We start from the raw sequence: 24,001 nt of genomic DNA on the forward strand, positions 1-24,001 counted from the left end.
ACTCACACTACTCGGCCCCGCAGCAGTTGCACACCAGGCTTGATTATATCTTTGCCACATCGGATGTCTTGACAGAGGTGTCCAGGGCGGAATATAAAGCGAGGGTCCTATCGGACCACTCGCCATTGGTGGTGGGTTGGCAATATGGCCGCCCCAGAGCGCGGATCCCGACGTGGCGTCTGCGCGCAGAGGCGCTTAAAGACCAGGTTTTCAGGGAAGATATGCGGGAGGAAATAGCTAGTTATTTCGATACCAATACTGGCAGCGTTGATTCGGCGGGAACTCTGTGGGAGGCTTTTAAGGTTGTGATGCGAGGGGTGGCGATTGCCAAATCGAAAGGCTTGCAGAATGGGGTCCTGGTTGATTTACAGAGGGCAGAAAGCCAGTTGGAACGGGCGTTGAAGAGCGAGCCCATAGACAACGAGCTGGTGCTTAAACTGCAACAGCAGTGTACGGAACATTGGGGGAGGCTCTGTAACCTAAACTATAAAAAATATATTGAGAGACAACACGCGGGAGGAGACAAAACGGGCCGTCTCCTGGCATGGCTATATAAGAAAGAAACCCCGAGACCCCCGATTAGGACGATTACTAGAGAGGATGGGAAGCAGATAGATACCCAAGAGGGCATAAACGAACAATTTGTGAATTACTATAGGGAATTGTACGGGGATCCGGGTGGCGGTGACCGGGAGGATATGCTGGAGACCCTGCAAGATATTGGGCTGCCCAGGATAAGCACGGAAGAAAGAGAGGAATTAGATGCCCCGATAACATTGGAGGAGTTGGAGGCGGTTGTCCGGCAACTACCCACTAGTAAGACCCCAGGGACGGACGGCCTGCCCAGCGAATTTTACAAAACCTTTGGAGCGGAAGTGCTCCCCCCGATGCTTGATATGCTCAATGAGGCGTTCGAGACGGGGAGGTTGCCGGAATCGCTCAGAGAGGCGGTCATTGTACCGCTCCCTAAGCCCAATAAACCCAGGCATAGTTGTGGGTCGTACAGGCCAGTATCTATGCTGAATCAGGACAGCAAGATACTAACGGCTGTCCTGGCAAACAGACTGCGGAGGGTGATAGGCAAACTGGTACACCCGGACCAAACAGGGTATGTCCCGGGGAGGAATATTACCCAAAACCACAGACGCCTCCACCGGGTGATAGAGATGGGATCCATTAGCGACGGGGAAATGGCGATAGTGTCGTTGGATGCTGTAAAGGCCTTCGATTCGGTTAATTGGGGGTGGCTGCTGACGGCCTTGAGAGAATACGGACTGGGTCCAAGATACGTTAGATGGGCGGAGCTGCTGTATAGTGCTCCACTGGCCAGGGTCCGGACGGGGGCAATCATATCCGAGAGATGGCAACTCAGCAGAGGCACTAGACAGGGGTGTCCTTGGTCCCCGATGCTGTATATCCTGGCCCTGGAACCCCTGGCACTGTACCTGCGGCAGCAGTACGACATTGTGGGTATTGAGATTGGGAGGGAAAAGCATCTGATATCCCTGTATGCGGACGACTTGTTATTGTACCTGAGTCATCCGGAGGAGAATTTACAGTATATCCTGGACGTGATGGGGAGATATGCGAGGTTGTCAGGCATAGCGGTCAACCCCCAGAAGTCGAACATTTTCCCATTGGGCTGCTATACGGGTGTCCCCATAGAGAGGCTGCCGGTGCTACAGGTGCCCTGGGCAGTTAACACGTTTCGTTACCTGGGAATAGATGTCTACCACACGGTAGAGAAAGAACATAAGTGTAACACTGAGATGGCTGTTGAGAAGATACGCGCATGCATGAGTTTCTGGCAGAAGTTGCCCCTGGCGATGATGGGGCGTGGAGCAATGATTAAAATGGTGGTTCTGCCTAGGCTGCTACACTACTTTAGTAACATCCCATATATGATCCCTAAGGGTTTTTTTGCTAAAATAAATGGGGTTTGCAGAGAGTTCCTGTGGCATGGCACTCGAAACAGGGTAGCACTCTGGAAGTTGCAGAACTCTCATGAAAAAGGGGGAGTTAGACTCCCAAACTTTGAGGCTTATTACATAGCGAGCCAACTACAGTTTGTATCCAAATGGCTTTCCGACGAAGAGACCCCAGAACTTAGATTATTCGGGCATGATTGTGCCCCATTTTTCCTGAAGGAAGTCATTTGGTTGCTAGAAACTGTTACGAGAAAGTACCCGGCGATGGTGAGGCTGGGATGGAAGATGTGGAGACGAGCATGCAAACTGATGGGAGACCCACTCCCGTGTTCTCCGCAGATTCCACTAGTTGCCCTGGCGGGGGTAGACGGACAGCTGAGGGGGATTATTAGGACCTATTGGGAATCTGTGGGGTTGGTGACATTGGGTGATGTGTGGCAGGAGGGTGCCATCAGAGCGTTTGAGGAACTTAGCGGGGAGGTTGGATTACATGGAGGCCAATATGTAACATACCACAGATTGGGGAGGAAAATTCGGGAACTATGGCCTGAATTTACCTTGGCAGACGAATCGGAGGTTACGCTGGAAGGGATATACGACACGACGGAAGGGGGACATGAGATCTCTAGGTTGTATGAGATGGTGATGTTGAAGGTTGGGAAGGAATTGACAGGCCTACGATCGGAATGGGAGTGCGAGGTGGGGACCCAGATGGGAGATGGGATGTGGGAACGGGCTCTAAGATACCACAGGAAAGTATCTCGAAATGCCAGACTGCAGCAGGTACAGCTATATGTCACGCACAGAGCGTATATGACCCCACTGCGGATATCCAAATTCCGGAATGCGGGCAGACAGGCGTGCCCTAAATGCGACGAAGAAAATGCGGACATGACGCATATGTTCTGGGCATGCCCAGTGATCGAGGGGTTCTGGAGGGAGGTGGCGCGCAAGCTAGGAGAGAAAGGGGTCACGCTTGCCATAGACACCGCCTGGGCATGCCTGCTGGGTGGGTTTTCCAGACCTAGGAAGCAGAAACATGTGTGTAAACTGAAAGACTTGGCGTATGTGCTGGCCAAACGGAGAATAGCCATGGGCTGGAAAAAATGTAGCAAGCCACGGGTTGAGGTGTGGTGGAATGACCTACAGAAATGGGCGGAGGCCGAGACAGCAGTGTGGCAGGAGGCGAGTTGTATGTCTTGGGAGGAGGAACTGGCCTCTTTGATGGCATGGAGGACTTTGATATCTTGCATATTTGGGACAGGGATGGCTTCGGGAGGGTCGGATGACAACGAGGCCCGCTCATGTGCGGCAGATACGGAATGTGACATGGAAACTGGCTCGCGAGGGGGGAGGGATCAGGGAGGTAGTGCGCACTAATGATTAAATGCTTTATTGTAATATTGTTAATTGCACTACGGTTTGGTTTGTATTGTTGTTTGTGTTGAAAAATCAATAAACTTTTTTAAAAAAAAAAAAAATCAGATCAGCTCTGAAGCACCATAGAAATGTTAATGCCGGTTCCTATAGAGGGTGGTGAACAGTCAGTCGCTTCCGGACGACACTGGTCAGAATGCGCATATGAATGTATAATAGGACATGGTGCACAACTCTCTAAGGGCAGCTAGGTGTGGTAGTTTTCAGCTTACCGATCGCTGCTGTAGTATGCGCCATGGCAAATGCTAATCACGGTGCACACCATTCATTATTTATTATAACAGACCCTCTCCCCCAGGCCCACTGTCCCTGCAGTGCTAAAGGGTGAGTACAGTGAAAATGAGCCACAAGGGTTGGGGCATGAACGTCAGATGCGGATTCCCATGTCCTTTCCTCCGGACCATAACCTTTCCAGTCAATGAGGTACTGTAAGCGAGTCCTGCATACTCGAGTGGCTAGGATTCATTGTACCTCATATTCCTCATCGGATACTATTTGGACTGGTACTGGACGGGGCTGAAGGCAGGTGGAAGGTCTGTAGGCTTTTAAAAGGGAGACATGGAAAACGTCATGTATGCGCCAGATTGGAGGAATGGCGAGACGTAAGGTGATTGTGTGATTTTATATGGTCCGATGAAGTGGGGAACCTGTTTCCAGTTTCCGTGGATTCCTAGATAACAAGTAGCTAACCAGACCTGGTCGCCAACTGCATAGACAGAGGACTCCCATCTATGCCGATTTGCACTTTCTGTTGCAGCAAGTAGCTGTTGTTTAGTAAGGGAGTGCATGTGTTGACTGTGTAGAAAACTGGTGTTTGCAGCGGGTGTGTCGGAAGGAGGAAGGCATGCTTTTTCAGGGTGGCTGCTGCTAAAGCCTGGAATGACCTGCCCCTTGCCTTACACAGGACTGTCGATCATCTCACCTTCTGCTAGCTGTTGAAAACGCTACTATTTTAGTCTCCAATCAAAAAATGGAAACTCCTTCATGCAAACAGTGCCAAGATGCCTTCGGGCATATGTGCGCTCAATAAATTAATTTAACATAACATAACATCCATGATAGGCAATATACGAGGATGTTGAACATGTAGGACAGAAAAAGGTGAGTATCCTGTTGCTGAATGGACTGCATTATTGTATGCGAATTCAGCGATATGGAGCTCATCGAACCAAGTGTCTTGATGTTGAAGAGAGAGTCATCTGAGATACTGATCCATATTTTGGTTTAGTCTTTCTGTTTGACAATCCATTTTTGGATGGTATGCTGAAAAGAATCATGGCTCTGTACCAAACATTTCTGCTAGAGCTTGCCAGAATGGGAGGTGAACTAGGATCCTCGATCGGAGACAATCACTGAGGGTAGACCAAAGAAACAAAAAACTTGACGAAAATATAGGTTGGCTAATACTGGAGCCTAAGAGATGCCTTTACAAGGAACAAAACAGGCCATCTTAGAGAAGTAATCAACAACAACCCTTATAATGTTGTAGCGGCGTTCACGTGGTAGGTCAGTAGTAAAATCCATGGACACCATATTCCATGGTTTGTGTGGTATGGGTAGCCATAACATGTTAGCTAGAGGAGGAGTTGTGTCTGTCTTGCTTTGGGAACAGATAGTGCAGGTGGAAACATAATTTGTTATGTCCCTGGCCATTTGTGGCCACCAGCACTAGCACTGTAACAGAGACAAGGTTTTTTGTTGTCCTGGATGTGCAACGATTATTGCATCATGGGACCATTGTAGTACTTGATTCCTAAGTTGGACCGTGGGAATAAACAAGTGCCCATGTATATAAGGCAGTCCCTTCAGTATTTCTGCATTCCATTCGGCAAGATCTTTCCTGAGTGTGAGGACCCAGGAGCGAATGTTAGAGACTAGGGTGTTTAGGGCAGTGCAAATACAGATGCACTTTTCCTTTTGTAATATGCACTCAGGGGGTGGAAGCTAACAGCTCTCCCCTTTGACTTCTAGACAAAGCATCAGCCTTTCCATTTTCTTTAGGAGGGCAGTATTTAATAACAAAGTCAAAGGCGGAAAAGAAAAGATGACGGTATACTTTTCTACTGTTCGTGCATTTCAAAGAGGCTAAATCACTTAAATTTAAATGATCTGTGTGAACAGTGACCAGGAATCCTCCACCCAACAAATGGTGTCTGCAGACTCAAATTACATCTTTTATAGCCAAAAGTTCCTTTTCAGTAACTGTGTAATGTTGTTCAGCAGTAGTAAGCTTCCATAAGAGGAAGGCTACTGGATGCATTTGTCCAGTTGTAGGGCATTCTTGCGATAGCGCACCCCCCAAAGCAAAGGAGCAAGCATCCACTTCCATGAGGAAAGGCATGTCGGGATTCGGGTGTTGCAATACAGGTGCGGAAACAAAGGCTTCCTTTAGTGTATCAAAAACGACTAGTTAGCCGTGTTAAGAGAGCCACTATAGTAGAGAAATCTTTGATAAATTGTCTAAAGAAATTGGAGAAACCAAGAAAGGCTTGCAATTTCTTTAGATTAGAGGGAGCAGGCCAGACCAACACAGCTTTTACCTTGGTGGTACCCATGTGGATGCTTTGTGCTGAAAGAAGGAATCCTAAAAACTCGACTTCCTGGGTATGAAATATGCATTTCTCTAGTTTGGCATAGAGGTAGTGTTGTCGCAAACTTTCAAGAACTTCCCGAACGTGTTTCACATCTTCCTGGTAGGAAAAAGAAAATATGATTATATCATCTAGATATATACGACCACATATATGTCTAGAATGTCCTGAAAGAATTCATTCATGAAACGTTGGAAAGTGGCTGGCACATTACATAAGTCGAAAGGCTTTATGAGGTATTTGTGGATGCTGTAATGAGAACAAAAGGCTGTCTTCCACTCATCCCCATGTCTCATGTGAACCAGATTGTAGGCCCCTCTTAGATCTAACTTGGTAAACAATACAGCATCATGGAGTTGGTTTAAGGGAACAGAGATATGAGGAATAGGATATCGATTTATTATGTTAATTTGATTGATTTTCCGATTATTGATACATGGGCTAAGGTCACCTTCTCGTTTAGGGATGAAAAATAGGGGACTGGCAGCAGGGAAAATGATGCATGGATGAAACCATTTTTAATGGCAGTATCAATATAGTCTTTCAATATTAGGTCCTCTTGTTTCATTAGGAAATATACTGTACCCGTTGTTATTAGGGCATTTTCTACTAAGTCAATGGGACAATCGCATGTATGATGAGGAGGTAGGTGTTATGCTTTTTTAAAAATCAAATACATCCTGGTAGTCCTCATATTCTGTGGGTAAGCAAGGGGATATGGCACCTAAGCAATGTCTTGTAGACAGAATACACTAATAAGGAGATAAAGGGGAAGTAGATGAAAAGAGACACTGATTGAGACAGTAGGGGGAATTGAATTACATGTTTCTTGTAACCCATTGTATATGGGGGTTGTGGAGTTGGAGCCAGGGAATGCCCAACATAACACCACAATGTGGGGTGGCAATGAGAACAAATGTAATTTCCTCCTGATGATCTGGATACAATGACATGGATAGAAGCACAGTTTGATGAAGGACTAGACCTGACGAGGTCTGGGGCCAAATACACGGATAAACAACAGAGAGCAATGAAATTCACAGAAAACAACTGTAATCTTATCAGCTGTGAAGCACCAGAGAAATGTCAATGCCGGATCTTATAGAGGGCAGTGAACAGTCAACTGCTGCCTGAAGACGCTGCATCTTGTGGCAGAATATTTGTATGAACGTACAATGGGACGTGTTGCACAACGCTCTAGGGCAGCTGGGTGTTGTCGTTTTCTGCTTGACGATCGCCATTGTAGTATGTGCCATGGCAAATGCCAATCGCAGAACACAAATTTTGTTTTAGCAAATAATCAAACCCCACAAAACTGGAAAAAATCAATGTTAATACCCCTCTTCCAAAAAGGTGACAGACTTCATCCAAGCTGTTTACGTCCAATATCATTGATGGATTCTACAGTGAAATGGTTAGGTAGGGTTGTTTTTAACATCATAGTTCACTGGGTACAGACGAATAATATATTACCTGGGGAATAATACGGGTTTAGAGCAGGATTTGGAACTGTTGAGCAGGTGCTTAACCTCAAACTGGTATTGCACAAGCATGTTCGAGGCCATGGATGTCCAATCTACTTGGGTTTATGGACCTCAGTCAAGCCTTTAATAGGGTGAACCAGCACAATCTATGCAATTCATTACGCTCTTTTGGCATGCCTGCGCCCCTTCTAAACTTGCTGATTTCCCTGCACAATAATCTCATGGCAGTGGTGAGATTGGACAGTTTGGGTAAAGTTACTTCACCCTTTAGTATGTCTCGTGGGGTCAGGCAGGGCTGCGTGCTGGCACCACTATTAAAGGAATGGCTCGGTCAGAAATATTATTGTCCCTATGGTTCGGCCATGTGGTTTTAACCATAATTCGATCGATCGTACAAACATTTCCTATGCACCTTACCCGAGTTTTCGTCTGTTGAACAGAAGCAAAATCAGGCAGCAGGGCGTGGCCATCTTCAGATAATCTTATCACTTGCCGCATCGTCCTGGGTGTCCTGCGTTTGCGGCACTAAATCATATCCCCCGCCCCTGAGCCTTACATCACCAAATCAATTATATTCCCGCATCTCTCCATGACGTTGCTGGGCAGCGTGGCCAAACGCGCCCAGTCGTCACCTACGCAACTAGACGCGGAACCCGGAAAACAACACACATCATCTCACAGCGCGGCGCGTCACAATTAGGAATATGAAACTGTACTTTAACAGGAAACAACAAGACTGTACAATTGGTAAAGTACATTTATTTCACATGAAATGTTTCGATAACAATCGGCATTTGACCTAATCAATTAAAATAGAACTTTTTTTCTTTGCTCTTGTTTAATAAATCCGCAAATGTTTATCGTGGGTCACACTCTGTTCCTTTTGGGTACACAGGGTGTTTGTTTTGGGTAATCGAAGCACTTCGGTCGCACAATGAATTGCAAGGCTGGTGCTTCAATTTGGCACTAGAGCACTGTAAAAGTTGTTATGTTGCTCCTAGCCACCGGTACCGCGTACGGACAGATTGGACCTTGTCTGTCGTCCCAAAATACGGTCAAGTAGAGCCAGCGATTGACATGTAGCTGCAGCTGGCGGTTGAAGAAGCCATCGGTCGGGGTCTGGAATAGATGACACTCACAGAACGGCACGATGTACCTACTTGCAAAAGATACAAATCAAAAAGTGTCTCAGTAGCTGATCTTTATTACAATAATTAATTTCCTTTATTAGCGCAGAGGTGACACAATGTGAACCGAGAGAATACAACATGGAATATCAAAGAACTCTGCTATTTGCTTCCACGGATAGTGCAAATGAGAATGTTGAGCATTAACCGTAATGCGTAAACTGGGGCAAGAATTCGAGGTGCAAAAACAATGTAATGATTTATTAGCATAGAGCCAGGGAGAAACGAGTGGTCTACATGCATCTCGATGCTGGCCTGCCCCTGTTACCAGAGGCCGGGCCAGGATTGTCTAACAAGTGGGGCCTGAAGCTAATGTAGTTGGGCCCACCACAGTGACATTAACATCTGTAAATTCCTACACAGTGCTGCTGAGTGAACATCTAGAACTTTTGGGTGGGCTTTGCCCCTCAGGCCCTACCCTGTCTACCCCTCTGCCTGTTGTCCAGTAGATAGAAGTACTAGCACTTCATTGCAATATGCCAAACAGAACGAACAAGTACAATGTCACCCATCAGTAACTGTCAGCTATTCGTATTTCGATTAGTTCTGGTATGAAATCATCTAAACAGAAACTTACATTATATTCGCAATTTCCATTCTCTAGGCGTAATGCAGACCGTGATGCAGAATCCTCTGTTCGTGTCAACGTTTTCTCAAAAACTGAACTTATATGTAACTAGTTGCAGTTTCGGAATGGGCAACCTTATCATATCACACGTTATTACACCCCCCTTCAATTCAATCCCTTTCGGAATGGTCCCTGCCTCTCAAGGTCAAAAAACAATAGAACCTTACACTGTGCGTGGGACGCGTGGGGCCTCAGAGCTCCCAAGCCAAAATTCAAAGATGGTGACCTTCACTCAAAATGAACGTACATTCTTGCTCTGCAACATCCCGTGTCAACGCATCCATGAGAATATTAATTTTGAAACACGGGCTCAGGAAATAGGGGTCCACTCATTGTTTGTGGCGCTGATCAGCTGTAGGTGAAATTTGCCAATAGGGCCACCTCTGCTTATCTCATGGCCTCCTCACCCATGGCATTTTTTCACAGTCAGTACTTCTTGCGTGCCTAGAATGTTTTGTGGCCTAGGTCTAATCCCTTTTGCAAGTCCAGCAGTTATTCAGCTTTTTGCGGAACTTTATTGCAAGTCAACTGCCAAAACCCAAATATTCTTACACACTGTTACCCATTGTTCATCAACACAAAAAATGAAGGTCTCACAGTATCTCAACTAAACTGTGAAATGTGAAAGCAAATCGTAAACATTGTAATATATTTTTAAGAAAAGGACTGAGAGGATAGATTTCAAAAGACAAAATGCTTACTTTATTTATACAGATTATAGAAACATTTTTTGCAAAAATAAAAACAGACGGTCATCATTTCAACCGGGATTTGAACGATCTAACAAGCTCTGCTTTGGGTGGACATGGGACGCTGGCAATGTTTTGTGGCAATGTATGTGTGCTCTGAACAGATTTCTGCGCGATTCCATGACTATGCATCTCAACGACATTAACAATGAGATCTTTCACAAAATCAAATACCATTTCATCATATACTGGCTTGACCACCCATTTTTTGATTCTTTTTGTAAAGGCCATATTGTAGCAAAGCATCCCTAAGTTTCCAGCTGTCCTAGATTGTTCACGGCCTACATTCTCGTTATGCGCTGATACCACTAGTAAAGTCCTACATTTCATCCCCTGTATGCCAAAATGCAATCTCTTTGGCCTATACTTTAGGCACATATTGTTGAACACCTCCAAATCTCCTGTGTGACAGAATTCTGTGAGTCCCTTCAGATCTCTTGATAGAGTTTTATCAAACACAATCTTCACAAGGGCTTTGTGTGTAGCTGAAGATGGTATCAACCACTTCTTCTTCCGTGCCTGCTCTGGGGACAAAGGGCCATGTTCACATTGGTGGAAATGTTGGTTTTCTGTCCAGTGGTGAACGTTGGAACAGTGGTGCATCAGTGAGCGCCATTTTTCCAGTAGAATTTCCACAGACCCATCCCATGTTTTGGAGCTCCACCAAAGATGGTTGCTGAAAGACTGGGACCATTGTGAAATACTTTCAAAACCTTTTTTTTCCCTGTAGCTGAGATTTTTTAATTAATTGATTTGGGAACATCCCATACATCAAACTGATGTTTAATATTTGGATACTGCTCTCTCATTGTCTTGGCTATTGAAACGTGTCTGTCCGTGGCTATGAGTTCGATTTGCATTCCCCTCGATTGTAGATCTTCCAGTGATTTTATAAAACCAAGTTTCTCCATGGCCACCGAGGATTTACATTGGGACACCTGCGCAACCACTGAACTTACAATGTTCTTACTTTCCATGTCTTGAAGATGGTAGGTGCAGTACTTAGCAGAAAATCCGGGGCTGTCACACTGTCGATCACCGGCTAGGCTGAACCGTTTGTCGGGGAATGTACTTTCAATAGCCAATTGTTCAATTTTCCAAGCATCACTGATGGCAGGGAATAGATAATCAAGTTGGTATTTGTAGTATTGCGTTTGGGAAATGAAGTGGAGTCCAACAAACTGAAAGAAACTGGATAACTTTGTGAAACTAGAGCCACTGAAAAGTAAAGCTGATGCACACAGTAGATTGCCAGCTTGCAGTTTCCAACAAGTATCGGTTGAGCGGACCATGAAAATGCATTATGTGACTTTTCACAGGTGGCATGTATTTTCAGGTTACTGCCTTGTGTTAGACGAGTCACGCTCACCAATGGCTTTCCACATACTTACCCTCCCACTGAATGCATACATTTCAGCATCTTTATAATCTCCATCAAGCTGCTGTCGAATACTATGTTTTTGGCCTCTTTTATAATACTGTCATCAGGCAAGATTGTTGTTTCGGACTGACCCGTGTCCAGCAAAACAGGACATGCTATAGTCGATATCTTTGTCTGTTTCGTCGGTCAATCGTGTTGATGCTTCAGTTTCTGTCATTTCAACGTCTGTTACTTGACTATGGATAGGAGAAAACATCAATGTGGGCTGTTTTTTGGGGGGCATTTTTTTGGTAGGTGTCGATTGTGTCAAGTGCTCATCGAGTAATGTAAAACTATCTTCTATAAATTCAATTGCACCTTCCTCTGGCAGAGCGGGCGCATTGTAGCAATGGTCCAAGAACACTTTGCTGGAATCGCCGGTCTTATTAAATTCATTTTCTGGCCATTGGACGTAGGCCTCTCGAGTGTGAACATGACGCGCCTCAATGAATAGCTCCTCCATGGTGAAAACAGTTTGGAAAGCAGAATCTGTCATTTGTATCGCTGTCTGTGTCTGCATAGTCCGTACTCGATTGGGCAACTACAGGACAGATAGGAACAGGGATGTTCAGTGTAAATCCAACATACAGTGTTTACAAATGACATTAAAAAAAGCATATAATGAAGGCCTTGGCACAAAACTTTTGCCAACAATAGAAAGTGTTTATAACTAACCTTATTTTTATTTCTTTTCTTTGAAACCTTCTTTACTCTAACATCAGCAAACTGGCGGACCGACTCTGATACACGTACCTCCGGTTCAATATACGGATCTTGTATACATCCCTACAAAAAATAGTATCCATTTAAAATAAGTCATTGGCATTACACATCTAATTAGACCGACTTTCTTTTATTTGATGGTACTGTCAGTGCGCATACCTCTGGCTCCGGAGCAACTGTATGGTCTGGTTCCGGAACACCCAGAATGGATAAAGTAATTGTAGAGGATGCTGCAGCATCTCCCTGAAACACAGTACTTGCATTAGTAAGGTCGAAAAGATTGGAAACGGGACAAAGACGACAAAGGTACATATCAACAGTAAAGTGGCAAAGAAACATTGTGCAATGCAATGATACGTTGCGAAAATATGATCAGATTATCTCGTCCTATTGAGCTATGATGACACATACACCTGACACCGGATCTACTACGAGGGGTGTTCGGATTGTAGTGGACGCTTCAGCATCTCCCTGAAACATAGTACTTGCATTAGTAAGGTCGAAAAGATTGGAAACGGGACAAATACGACAAAGGTACATATCAACAGTAAAGTGGCAAAGAAACATTGTGCAATGCAATGATACGTTGTGAAAATATGATCGGATTATCTCGTCCTATTGAGCTATGAAGACCCATACCTCTGACACCGGATCTACTACGAGGGGTGTTCGTATTGTAGTGGACGCTTCAGCATCTCCCTGAAACACAATACTTTCATTAGTGATGTCGAAAAGATTGGAAACGGGACACACAATTTTGAAAGACCACATAGGTACTTATCAACAGTAAAGTGGTAAAGAAACATTGTGTAATGTAATTATACGTTGCAAAAATATGATCACATTATCTAGAATTCCGTACATAAAACCAGTCTGGAACAGAATAGCTAGGTAATTACCGATACGTGCTCGAAGTGGTTGATGACTCCAGGCAAGACATGGATGTTGAATCTTGTTCCTCCATATTCGGTGGATAGTCATGGAGTCAAGGGAAAGTATTATTCGATTTAGAAATTCCAACATTACAAAATGGCATGTAAGGAGACTGAATAAGAGATGACACTTATTGAAACGCATAATATAGCATAGTTATCCATCCCCATAAATCATTTTTCTAAGTGGGTTCTACAAAACAAGGACTGATGTTTAGCAAAAAAGTCATTATTTCAACAGCTATTCAATCACATAAACATTGAAAGTACTATAAGTGGCATTTACACCGAAAATAGAGGCGTAAAGCTAAATCTGGAAGCGTGACTCACCTGTGGCAGCATTTTCACGAGTAAAGTCGGAATAGCGTTTGGGAGCAATTTCCGAGTTGTTCTCGGTTGATTCCTCTTTGTGACAAGGATGTGTCGTACATATCCGGTGAGAAGTGCAGGCTGCAGATGCAGTATCGATGACCCCTCTTGTCCTACAAGACTTGGTTGACTCTACTTTCAAGGTCTTCCAGTGGATATCCGCAAGGTCTGACCCATTCTCTTGTTCGATCAACAGTCTTAGGGAATACATGCATTGTAATGCCTTCAAATTTGTCATGGGTCTTCGAAGGACAACCGAAAATAGAACATGCAGGCATTGTTGTAAATTCTGCAAAATAAAGGTCAACATTATTAGAAAATTATTTTGCATAAGCATGTGCGAAAGAATGAATTGGACCATACATTGTTCTATGCACGCTTTCTTTTGGGCACCACAGCAAAACCAGTGCAGCGGGTGCAGCTGTATTATAGGATAGATTTCACAAACGATTCATTGATGTGTTGAAAATCAGAACTTGTTACTCATCCCTTGAATGTTCTATCATGCACGAAAAAAATTAAACATGCTTATAAAATAGGCACGGTCCGCGAAGGATGCAATACGATGCCAATTGACAATGATAAAAATTGATATACCGATAACATAACAAAAGAACCTTAAGTCAATAGCAATGATACAAATTAACATAGCACTACGGAGTTAGATACTTCGGAATAGATATAAATTTATAAATGAAGCAGATATGATTAGGATACATGTCCTTACCTTGACCAGCAAACAGTTGGATTCAGCAAGCAGAGTAATTAGTGGCAGGAGAACAGGGAGATGTTCACAGGCAGCACACTGACGAGTTCACTCGAAGCGGTCACAGAGTAGCACGTTCACGAGTTGACTTGCAGTTCTCAAGGATGTTCTCATGGTAAATATCCTGTGGTTTATAAAGAATAACAAAAAGGGGTGTGTTTGTGAATGAATGACGTGTATATGTTGTGGCATTATGTACATTGCAGGGGCGCGGTCTGCTTCAGGGGAGGCCTGCCTAGAGACATGGGGTCTGAGGAGGCCATGTGAGCAATGGCCCCTGGGCGTGGGATACCTTTTGAAGTGTACATGTTGTTTGGCACCTTGGCCGTTTGCGCCCTTGACAGCCCCCCATGGCAGTGCACATCCACTGGTGCGAACTGCCTTTGATAGTGGGGGGTGAGATGGATGGGCCGGGAGGCGTGCAGACAAGGCACCGGAACACTGCTGAATGGAGACACACGTATGTGGATTGCAGGGGCGCGGTCTGCTTTGGGGGAGGCCTGCCTGGAGACACAGCATCTGAGGAGTCCATGTGAGCAATGGCCCCTGGGCGTGGGATACCTTTTGAAGTGTACATGCTGTTTGGCACCTTGGCCGTTTGTGCTCCTGACAGCCCCCCATGGCAGTGCACATCCACTGGTGCGAACTGCCTTTGATAGTGGGGTGGATGGGTCGGGAGGCGTGCAGACAAGGCACCGGAACACTGCTGAATGGAGACACACGTATGTGGATTGCAGGGGCACGGTCTGCTTCGGGGGAGGCCTGCCTGGAGACACAGGGTCTGAGGAGGCCATGTGAGCATTGGCCCCTGGGCGTGGGATACCTTTTGAAGTGTACATGTCTTTTGGCACCTTGGCCGTTTGCGCCCCTGACAACCCCCCATGGCAGTGCACATCCACTGGTGCGAACTGCCTTTGATAGTGGGGGGTGGGATGGATGGGCCGGGAGGCGTGCAGACAAGGCACGGGAACACTGCTGAATGGAGACACACTTATGTGGATTGCAGGGGCGCGGTCTGCTTCCGGGGAGGCCTGCCTGGAGACACGGGGTCTGAGGAGGCCATGTGAGCAATGGCCCCTGGGCGTGGGATACCTTTTGAAGTGTACATGTTGTTTGGCACCTTGGCCGTTTGCGCCCCTGACAGCCCCCCATGGCAGCGCACATCCACTGGTGCGAACTGCCTTTGATAGTGGGGGGTGGGATGGATGGGCCGGGAGGCGTGTAGACAAGGCACCGGAACACTGCTGAATGGAAACACACTTGATTCACTTAAAAACTGAAACAACCATTGATAAAAAATATGTTGTGTTTTATTTGGTTTCTTATTTTGATGGCACAAAAATACTACACATTGTAAAGGTCTGGTTGCAGCTCGGCAAGGGAAAATCCCCTGTACTGACCACTGTCGCTGGGGAAAGTTTGTCTAATGGCGCCAATGACACAGGCGGGTATTACTCGTCGAACGCGGTGTCCAAGCCTCCCATGTAGCCACCATGTGTACGAACGATAGGCCACCAGCCCGTACCACCTATGAAAGAGAAAGATACAATGGGCCTCATTACAAATCGCCTGGTATGGAAACAACCGAGGCGGTAAACTGGCCGCCACCATTGTTTCCATGCCAGGCGATCACAACTCCTGAAGGCCGAGGCGTCAAACCCGCCAGGTCTGACCTGGCGGGTTTAACACCGCCCGCCTGCAGGCGGACGTGCAAACACCAGCACCATCACGAGATGGTGCCGGTGTTTCCATGATCCCCGATCCCATTGAGTCCTATGGGACTATGGGACTCAATGGGAATGAGGATTAACACCATTCCGCCTCTGGAATTCCCGGGACACCAGGGTTGTAATGCCCTGGTATTTCCAGGAGTCACGGAGGCTACCGCCTAGGTTACCGCCTGACTCGTAATGAGGCCCAATCTGTTTTTAAATGACCAAGATAAGTGTATTAAACCTTGGTTGTCAATGACAATTCTTGTATGCAATGGCATTTTGCCAGGACAAATGCTAACTACACACTGCACAATATTGAACGACTTTTATGCGATCATTACTAGAGAATTGCAAGACTAAACGGATATGACAATGATATCTTGAAGTTACGAGAATATATGGGACAACCGTGAAATAGTAGTGGCCTAACTGACATCACAACCAGACTACACTTACTCGTTACTTGGATTATGAGGACGAGCTGTTGCGCGAAGTTCGTGCATAAGCACCATCAAAATCCTCAACACGGACCGTGTGAGACAGACTGCCGTGAAGTCTGGCAGCTCGGTAACGCATTGCGGCTGTGGATCGCCTTGCGATATGTAGGACAAGCATCCAGAGTTTTCTCGGCAGCAGCTTTTCTCCACCTCGATTGTAGGTACACCAGGTGGAAACACCGTCCATGCGACTAGGCCCAGGCTCTTCATCTGTTGAAACGTCCACCCAACTGTTGTCCAAATCCCCATCGTCTACAGAGCTTGCTCTTTCCAGTAATTCCTCCTCAGAATACTCAGGCTCGTACAGGTAGGGCATTATTGTTGCCATTGTGTGGTAAAGAAACGAAATAATTTATAGTGGTCGTACTGGTATCTGTTCACACGGGCTACAAGCAACGAAGGTAGCTGACCAGAGCACAGAAACGAGTCACAGAATACTCAAAGAAATACAGCAAGAGGAATGGAAAAGAAAATCTGCTGTTGTGTGTTGTGAAACGCTCTGTTTATACTTGTCGAGGAAAGAGGCTTCCTGCCATTTCCATGGCGACAAGTCATTAGCTGAGGCACAGAGAATGTTGACACGAGACGTGCTTTGGCGCTGTGAAATGGGCGGAACGCGTCTAGTGATGTCAGGCTCAGGGGCGGGGGATATGATTTAGTGCCGCAAACGCAGGTCACCCAGGGCGATGCGGCAACTGATAAGATTATCACAAAATGGCCGCGCCATGCTGCCTGATTTTGCTTGTGTTCAACAGACGAAAACTCGGGTAAGGTGCATAGGAAATGTTTGTAAGATCGATCGAATTATGATTAAAAGCACATGGCCGACCCACAGGGACAATAATATTTTTTGACCGAACCATTCCTTTAACCTCTAAGTCAGTACTCTAGCATTAGAGGTAAATAAAGATTCAACTGCAATGCTCAGAATCGCGGGGAAAAACATATGTGTCCTCTCGTATGCAGAAAATGTTGTTTTATTGGCCCTACTCTATAAGCTCTCCAGAAGCTTATTGTTGGTTACGTTAGCTATATAGACCAGAGACATTTGTCATTAAATGTTGATAAATCTAAATTGTGCGCATGGGTAAATCTAGTAGTAATCTACCAGACGTTTTAGCATCCAGTTGAAAATTAGAATGGGTTTCAAAATCTACCTATCTTGGTGTAGTATTCAACAGTGCAGTAAATCGGAACAATCATATTAATAGTGATGCATTAAAATGTGCACAGTCTAATGCAGCAATTACCAGCCTTGGCTAAGACATGAGAAGTCTAACTATTGATACTAGACCCATAGAGGTTTGTGTGTACAGGACTTAGGTGTGGAGCTTTTCCTCTGCATCAGTAATTCAGACCAAGGAAAATCACTTCCTGCAATATCTTTGGTGGGCCGCTAAAAGCACTCCGATTTACTTGCTTCGTCAGGAATTAAGGCTGGATCACTTAGGTGATCTACTTTGTTTAAAACCTCTGATATTTTGGATCAGGCATTGGTCACATGAAATGCCCCATCTAAAACATGATAATATTAAGGAATTATTAGCATCTGATATTTCCATGAACATTTCCTGCCTAAATAATCTGAAGAAAGAATTGAGTTCTCTGGATCTTCTGAACCTATATAGTTCCGTTGCTAATATGCATATAGGTGTTATGGGTCAAATGCTAACTATTTAAGTTGGTTTTCAAGCCTGTGTAAGAGGAGTGTTTAATTTGGTTTAAGGGCTACCAATACGAACTATGTTGTGTCATTGCATTAATAGGAAAGGTCTGTAGTTGAGCACTCTTTTCCCTTGTGATAATAAGTCTTTGGGCAATCTTATGCACTTATTATTTTTCTGTTCACTGTTATACAATTTTAGGCTTAGGATTTTGATCCAGATACTTAAAGGAATTAACTGTAGAACAATTAGAGAAAGCATCATATCTTTCTGTTCATTGCCTAACAAAAATGCAGCCGTTGCCATTTATATGTTTTTAAAAGGAGCTTTGTCATTAACTGGAGTTTAAGCTAATGGTTTAAAACGTGCATTTGAAGATTGTATTGTCTTAATCATTTTGTATTTTGCACAATGTTTGCATTGTGTTTTGTTTATTGATTTATATTATCTTTTATGATGATTTTAACCTTCAAAATAAAGATTGAAAAAGAAAAAAAAGAAAATTCTCAAATGCACTTTCAAAACCCCAAATCACTTCTTGTCAAAATGAAGTATGCCAGTTTCATTCCCCCGCCCCCAATAGTCTTGCAAAGACAGCAGAACTTCACAAAGATGTACATATCGGTTAACCCACTGGACAGGATCACCAGATGACCTGTGGGTAACCATACTTAGACCAAAATAGAAACAACTCAATTTCCAGATCCAGGGTTATGTCATTGAGTTTGTCAACAATCGATTCCATATGGTAGAGTTCCATAACCCATGCAAGCCACTCTCTTCCAAATTGTAATTGGGCAGACTGTCACCACCAGCAATATAATATGCGCCATGTGAGAAAGCTATTAAGTGCAGTGTACTGTCGTTTGAAGGCCAAAGAGAATCGAAGGAGGGTACAAATGTTTGTCGACTCATTCCAGTCCTGTTTCCATGCCAACACCTCTGCCCAGTGTGTTTTAATCACAGCATAATCCCCACCACATGTGCCAAAAAGACCCTAGTTTCCCACAGCTCCTCTCCCCAACATTTATCACTCATCCCCGGAAACCTTTCCGCCATTATGCTCAGAGGAGATTGCAAACTGTATAATGGATGATTTGCATGAAGTTTAATCTAGTAATAGAGCAAGATTTTATAGTCCCAGAAATCAACTTTTATGGACAAATGTAAATCCTTTTTACATTGCCGAATAAAACAGTGTACGGAGGATATTAAGTAACTTGCCATCAGATCTCTGCTCTGAGATTGCTGCAGCAGGACTAATTAAAAGGCTGAGAAAGGCCTAGAGAGTTTGTGTTTTCACTTGCCTCATGAGAAGACTTCGGTCATCTGGAGATATAAGAAAGGTAATAGTTTTCCTATCTGCAACTGCCTTCCCAATAATTCAGTGCTGAAAAAGTGATTCTCTACCTACAATTGGCCCACTCTCTTGAGCAGCCTTCAAACCAGGGTCATGTGTTGCCCCTTCTCTCTATTATGAACGTTGGAAGCTAGATTCAAATCAATGGTGCCAGCACTGGTTGTGCCATGTTCTGTTTATATCTCCATAGCCCCCAAAGAGTTACCAAGATTGGATGCCAAAACAGCCTCCTGTGGCTGCTTGTTAGTAACCCACAACCACTTGCCTACTGTCACTGGTGGGAACATGCGGATTTTCAAAAGAAACTCACTGGTTCGTAGTGGGCACACATATATTCTGAGATGACTCTTAACTGGGCCACCTGCTAGTAGAAATCAAAATCAGGAACGCCGACAACCCATTTATGCACTGCCAAAATCAGAGTTTGGTAAACTATCCCTGGGCAAGCACTGTTTCATAAAGATTAAGAAACGACTTTGATATTTTTTCACTAAGGTGTTTAGACACAGACAGATGTTCATATTTAGTGCAGAGTTTCTCCCCATCCAGAAGAAGCCCAATCTCCTCCATTGCCCAAAACCAAAGAGTGTCGGATTCCAAAATTGACTGACGGTAGTTGACCTAATAAATGAAGGAAATGTCTTGGGGAAATCCAAATCTACAGTTATTTGATTTTGTGCTGTGTCTCAGTAAAAGGATATTGCATAAAATCAACCTGATTTTTGGTTCATTTCTGGAGTATAATGAGAGTACAACAGATTTGTCAAGATTAATTTTGTATCCGGGCATTTCTCAAAAACTCTCTTACAAAGCAGGAAGTGATTTGTGTCAAGTACAGAAGCACATCAGTGAAAATACTTATCTTCAACTCCTTATTCCCTTCTACATAAGCATTAATCTCCAGAGAATGTCTAATCAGTTCTGCAAGCAGTTCAAGAACCAGGACAAACAAGAGGGTGAGAGAGGAAAGACCTGGCAGCTGCCCCTCTTTTAGGGGAAAGAGGGAGATCAAATGTTATTGACTCATACAGTATCCGTGGACATACAGTACATTTCACTTACCCATCACAGCCAATGTGTGCCGTGTCACCATCAAGAATCTCCAACTGACTCGAATAAATGCCTTTTTGATCTCCAATGAAAACAAGACAGGCTCATACGATCTTTTTGCATCAAATCTATTGTCCTTATGTTATATGCTGCCTGGTGGCCTTCTACAAAGTCCTGCTTAATTTAAATGGATAAAGTCAGGGAGAAATCAATGAGCCTCAGGTGCCAGTACCCTAGTCAATATTTTGCCATCAACTTCTTTGAAAGTGATATTGGCCTACAAGATGCACATTGGGCCAAGTCCCTACCCTCTTTTGGTATCACTGAAATCAAAGCTTGCAGGAGGTATAGGGGGATGATGTGACCTTCAAGGATCTGGCTGAACACTAAGAACAGTTTAGATGCTAGTATACCACTAAAGGTTTTATAAAAGAAAACAGAGAAAAACACGATGGCCCGGGGCTTTTCCCACATGCGCTCCTTGACTGTCCACAAGAAACTTCACCCTCCGCCTCTGATTTGAGGGCTTCCAACTGGGCTAGGGGCCTTCACCCAACTTGGGCAAATGAAAGGAGGCCATGCTCATGTTAGTCTCTTCTAGTGAATGGACATCCTTCAAAAAGTATAGTACTTTATAATGAAGGAATGCTGTTGGATTTGTCCTATGTAATATTTTTCAGAGGTCCATTTTCTAGAAGACATTTTCACCTAGCACCAGCAGTTACAAATATGTTTTAAAAAGTTTCAGTAACTAATGAACAATTTATATGAATCATCACAGAACTCTTCTTAAGGCTAGGTGGAGAAATTGTTCACATGGCCCCAGGAACTGGAGGAATCTTTCATTATCAGAAGCAGGGTACTTGAGAACCAATAAAAGCCAGCGTGAAATGGGAGGAAGAGTTGGGAACTTTGATCACCGGTGCACAATGGACCTTTGCAAGTGAATGGACCAAAAGGATGTCCCTCAATGCCCAATTCTGCCTCATACACATTAAAATACTATGTTTTAAAGTACTCCTCAATGGCTGAATAACATACTATATGGAAGAATCAATCAGCACACTGATTTTTGTATGAGTATATTTTGTAGGTTTTTGGCAAGTAGTTGTTCTTAAGGTGCGGAGGAGAATAGAAAAAACCCTGGCATATGGGTTGTAAAGACATACAGAAATAGATAAAGTTCCCAAATGTGGGAACTCCCGTCCTCTGCACTCTATAGGTGGCTCAGTGACGAGTCCTGTAATTATTTTCGTCTTAGAGTAGATAGTTAGATGATGTTCTTTTAAAGTAGAATTTACCAAAATAAATGAATGATTACTTGGTCACATATATAGCAATACACATTGACGATGATTCATAAATTCAAATCAAATGATTTATTGGAAGCCCAATGCGTTTCGTGAAAACAATTCACTTCTTCAGGGGTAATTTTTCATAATCTTTACAAGATATATGGAAAACATAATATTAAAAGAAAAATCCATATTAGTCCCAATTCAATCAATATAAAGTATGCTTTATCAACTACATACTATATAATAATCTTAGTGACAATCATATGAGTCTTTTCAAAAGATTCAACCACTTGATTTGTGGACATAAAGCAAACAGATTGTTTAGCGTTAAATGAATTAACATCAGAATAAATTCCTAAAAATCATCCAAGAACCATAATCTAATTTGTGGATGTGAAAACATCAACATTGAACTGAACATCTCAACATCAATCATTTTGTTTTTTGTTGACCTCTGATGTCAATTTGGTCAATATAATATACGGATGTTTCTGCATAAAAAGAAAGAATTACCTATGGCCTTATTTCAATCAGTCAATAGTCATCTATAGTGTGTCATAGAAGTGGAGGGCCTCAGGCCTTCTGTACGCGTGAGCTGAATGTGTGAGGGATCCTAATCATGGAAGGAGATATTACATCAGAATACATCATGGATGTACATATTGTTTGTTCATATTTGACCCTGAATAGGTGTTCTTACCGACCAAGGTTGGCACATCCAATCAATCCCACCCATAATAATCATCAAAAGGATGTCACTTTCCAAAATTAACTTATTAACTGATAAATCGGCTACTACGTTAGCATTCAGTGAAGAAGAAGCTAACCGTGTCTTAGGTCTCATCAAAGCTACAGAGACCACATCTGCCAATGATGACAACCCAGAAAGACTAATATCCAAATTAGAGAAATTAATAAGATGAGAAATCTCACAAAAATTGCATGCCACTCCATTAGCCCAATATTTCAAAAGTAAGAAAATACCAAGAGGGCTCAGAGTATACCTCAAACCAACTTTGAGTAGAGAAAACCAGGCATTTGTCAAAAGATGGGAGCAGATACTGAATAAGTGCTCATTGGATTTAATCCTATTAACAATTGAGGAACTATCAAAATCTTTGAACTCAATTAGGGTGGAAATTGAAGAAATTACATCACAGCATACAAAACTTAAAACACAGGAGGAACTTAAGCAAATTCCTGATGACACAAATCAAAAACTAGCATCATATAAACAAGAAATCGACCAAAGGAAGATTTGCAAGTTCAGAAGGGACACTCTTGACTACGCCAGAGACATCGTATATTCCTGGCAGGAATATTACAATAATGTAAGACCACAAAAACCTTCTACAAGACCACCAAAACACCCAAATCAACAGGACAATACTGATACGTCTGATGTGACCAGTGAAGAGTGTGAAAATCCAAATACCGGCACAAGTGAAAATCCACCACCACCAGGTGAAGCTCAACTACCTAATACAACTACACCAACAACATCTACCAATGATCCGCCTACTTTTTTAGGAGGAGGCGAAAGAACCGTAGAGGGCAAAAGAAAACGAAGACAGAAAAACAAGTAAAGGATTCCATCATCTTCAACATCTCTTCCAAACAACTTACCAAAGCACAAGAAGATACACTCAATTTGGGAATTTCCTTCATTCCAACTACTTATACAACACTTTTTGAAGAAGATGTCAAACTCTTTAAGTTAATTCGAAAAATGGAACTAAAAGTATTTTTCAACTCAATACCAGAGCCCCCCACCAGACGCAAACATCATGAGTTCCTAGAAATGAAGAACAAAAGCACATTTCACCCTCAGATTAACCACGCAGCAATCAACCTATTCAAGCATAAAACCACTAAAGATCTTAAGCGTCTAAAATATGGTCCCAGTAATAAGCTCAATATAAGGAAACACCAATTGAAATTAATCAAAGAGCTTGCAGAGGATAATACTAACACACTTAAACCAGCGGACAAAGGCGGAGCTTTGGTTATGATTGATACCACTATGTATAATGAAGGATGCATGAAGCTACTAAGAGATGAAAACACATATATGTTGTTGGATAATGACCCTACCATGGCAATCAAAGAGGTGATCAAGAAGACTATCGATAAAGCAGTGGACTATGACTGGATTTCAGACCAGACGGGTGAATTTCTGTTTAAGACATTCCCTGTCATTCCA

The sequence above is a fragment of the Ambystoma mexicanum genome, chromosome 10 (genome assembly GCF_040938575.1).
Source record: "Ambystoma mexicanum isolate Mex_15411 chromosome 10, UKY_AmexF1_1, whole genome shotgun sequence".
In the NCBI taxonomy this organism is placed as follows: Eukaryota; Metazoa; Chordata; class Amphibia; order Caudata; family Ambystomatidae; genus Ambystoma; species Ambystoma mexicanum.